Source organism: Schistocerca gregaria, unplaced genomic scaffold (genome assembly GCF_023897955.1).
Source record: "Schistocerca gregaria isolate iqSchGreg1 unplaced genomic scaffold, iqSchGreg1.2 ptg000362l, whole genome shotgun sequence".
Lineage (NCBI taxonomy): Eukaryota > Metazoa > Arthropoda > Insecta > Orthoptera > Acrididae > Schistocerca > Schistocerca gregaria.
The window spans coordinates 1,594,727-1,598,230 of record NW_026061819.1 but is presented as its reverse complement, the minus strand read 5'-3'; positions in this window follow the sequence as shown (position 1 = coordinate 1,598,230).

Below are 3,504 nucleotides of genomic sequence, written 5' to 3'. Positions count from 1 at the left end.
GCAGCTCTGTGATCGAGTGGAAAACCTGTTCGTTTTGGCAGTCAGAAAGTACATCGAAATTATGGAAGAGGAATACTGAATATTACCGGAAAGGGTATTCACAAGTGTTATGCAGCCAATGTTCATAAAACGCGAAGGACCGGGCATAACATTTCAGTAACAAAATTGCTCGACGATGCGGAGAGACAAAAGGTCCCACAACTTCACAACACAGACTTAGGTCGCTTTGAGTCGGTATCTACGGCAACAACGGTGTAAGACAGTGACAAATTCGAAAGATAAGGAAACCAGTTTAGAGAGCAAGAACAGCGTATCATCGGTCTCTGGGAATCGAACGAAATGAAATTCACTTACGTAGAGAACAGAAGGCGGAATGCTGATATTAGAAGGCAACAGCGGAAAAACACTGAAATTCGGACATCGTTCTAAGACTATTCGTTGTAACAAGGAACATGAACTTCCATCCTCCCTGTTAACAATTCTGGAACAAATGGAGAATCTGTTTTGTGACGCAATACTTGGGTACCTTTGCTTGATAATGAACTCAGGCACTCGTGGAGAGCTGAACAAGTGCTACAAACTCTTCATAACAGTAAGTTATTTGTGGACATCGTCACCGATAAGAACAGGATGCGTTACACGACAGAGCGAACACACTTTGCCGAAGAGGTTATCAGAATAGTGTGTACAGCAGTCACGATTTGGAACAGACCGTTACAGGATCCGGGATCGATGCGGTGAAGTTTTCCAATCTTTCGTGGCCCTGCTGTGAGAAAATAGGCGCATCTCGCACGTAGACCCACATACGAACTACCTGGATCGCCCGTTTGGTGCCCTGAAGAGTTGGTTTGCCAACTGAAACTCTAGTTCGTAAGTGAGTAAGTGGACAGATGTGAGCTCTGTTGACACTGTGCTGTTGGCTTTTGTGTCACTGGGGGTTTGAGTCACTGGGTCGACAGATTGACCATATTTCGTACTGACAGGATACCAAAATTCCCTTCTCGCGGGAGAGGGTCTGTGCAACGATAGCAGCAACGAAGAGGAATCACGTAGACATGGCAACGAGCGCGTGGAAGTGCTAAGAGGCTAGAGGGAAGAGTGCCTTCAGTATGGAAAAAGATAATTTTACCAAATGGCAGAAAATGGGTCAGCAATATGGGAAGCTCGGTGGCCTGTATGCCTGCTAAAGACTTCGTGCAGTAAGACATTCCTGTAAGGCTGCGGTCACGTCGACGACGGTATCTGTGCATTTTACATCGACCGAAGATCTTTCCAAACCAGTATGTCGCTACGTGCGCGGTCACAGGGTAGCCGATGTTACCGCCCGATCGTGCACATTTCGGATAATTGCTGAAATTCATATGTTTTTCTTGGCATATCGGCCGACATTATACGAAGCAGACTGCAAGAAACAGATCGGTAAAAGGCGTTTGTGCCATTTTGTGAATGAAAAGTCATCGGGATATATTTTGGTATCAATAGATTGAAATCTCAGCTTTGTCGGAAACCACCCGTAGGATAAATCATTATCGGGAATTGTAAGTGTAACTTTACTTTTTAACGTCAAAGAATCTGTTAGAGAGGGATGCTGCATCTCACGGTTAGTTGCTTTAGTGGATATATCTTGGGCTGTGATAAGTGGACAAAAGTTGCATAGCTATTATTATTACTGCTACCAAGTGGGGCTATGTCGGTAGTGTGATGGTTGCATGAAGGGGTTTCAGATGTGTGTGTTTCTTCATTTTTCAGTCTGTAGGTGAGCACAACATCAAATAAATTCGGCAAAACATTAACTGTAATCTTGCTGTTAAAGGTTACCACGAATCATCGAGAATATATTGTACCGAAGACTCGTACGTGACTCACTTTCGGATAACGGAAGATGATTTTCAACACCAGCAGAGGTGTGATTAGGATCTAATAAAATCCGACAATCTGAGGGTGCAGTTCTGGCTAACGTAAAACGGGAAATTACACGACTGTATTTGCCATCTGGCGTTTACATCTTTCCAATACTGAGACCTATACGACGTTCTGACAAGTTCTTGTCACGTGTTGCATGCTATTCAGGCTACAATGCCCTGAAGATTAAAAAGCTACTTATTCCACTCCTGCGACCCACATAAAGTACGACTAAGGATTGCATTTCTTCCATACCGAATTTTGGAGCTACGCTTCGTTCAACCCCAGCGGGTTTGGGGTCAGAATAGGCCCAAGGTATTCCTGCCTGTCGTAAGAGGAGACTAAAAGGAGTCCCTCCCCCTCAAGGGGGTAGTTTGCGACTGTGTCCGGAGACGAACGGTTCAACGACTTACATTTGATGTCATTTTTGTTTTTGGATTATTCTGGTTTCTTCCTCCCTTTCTTTGTTTTTCTTTCATTTCTTTTTCCTTCCATTCCTTTTCATTCCTTTGTTTTCCTTCCTTTGTTTTTCCTTCCTTTGTTTTTCCTTCCTTTGTCCTTCTCCCTCCATCACTGTATTCCTTCCTTTTTTCCTTGCATTCTCCTCCTCCTCCTCCTCCTCCTCCTATTTCTCGCCTTCTCCTCCTTCTCATCCTCATCATCACTTTCTCCTCCTCCTCCTCCTCCTCCTCCTCCTCCTCTTCCTCGACTTGCCCTTCCCTTCCTCGACTTCTTCTCCTCCTCCTCTTCCTCATCCTCGACTTCTCCTCCCTCCCTGCCTCCTCCTTACCTTTTTGTCCGCCCTATTGTCTCCAGCTCAGCGTTTAAAACAGTCTGTCCTTTCCCTCCCTCTCTCCCTTTTTTTCTATTCTTCTTTCCTCCCTGTGCGTGCCTGAAGGCCGACCCACGCATTCACACGCATAGCTGGTGACGGCGTAATGCGTAATTCCGTACGCCCTGGGTAGGCACGTAAGGTTCACACGTACCCCCTGGTAAAGGCCAGGCCCGGGTAGGGATGATCGCCTGAGCTGACACCTTCTGACTATGCCGATTGTTCCCTCAGTCCGTTTCTCGGGAAGTGTGACCTGAGGTGTAAACATTCACCTAAGGCAGGAGCACCCTCTGGGAGGGTCCCAACAAGGAAGGAGCACGCCATCTGAGATGGTGGCAATCATAGGGGATTCATCCGCAATGAATTCTTCTTCTTCTCCTTCTCCTCTCTCGACTTCTGCCATAAAAACGGAAACATGACCGGCCACCAGTGACAAAAGTACTGCCGCCTGCCCCAAAGTTTCTCGTAGTTTCTAGATCTGAGGATGAAAAAGATTTTTCATCTGTCAACCCCTTCGTTATTCATAATTGCGTAGATGTCATAGGTGGATCTGACAAGTCTTGCACCAGGATGCGTAACTGTACCTTGTTGTTGGAAACTGAGAGCGCCTTTTAGGCACAAAACTCCTTCGCGACACACTCCTGTACACGTTCCCTGTCCAGGTGGGGGCTCACTGCACTTTGAATTCATCTCATGGTGTGGTATCTACTAGATCACTTGATGGATTGATTGACGAGGAGATTCAGTCTTTCCTCGCTGAGCAGAGCGTG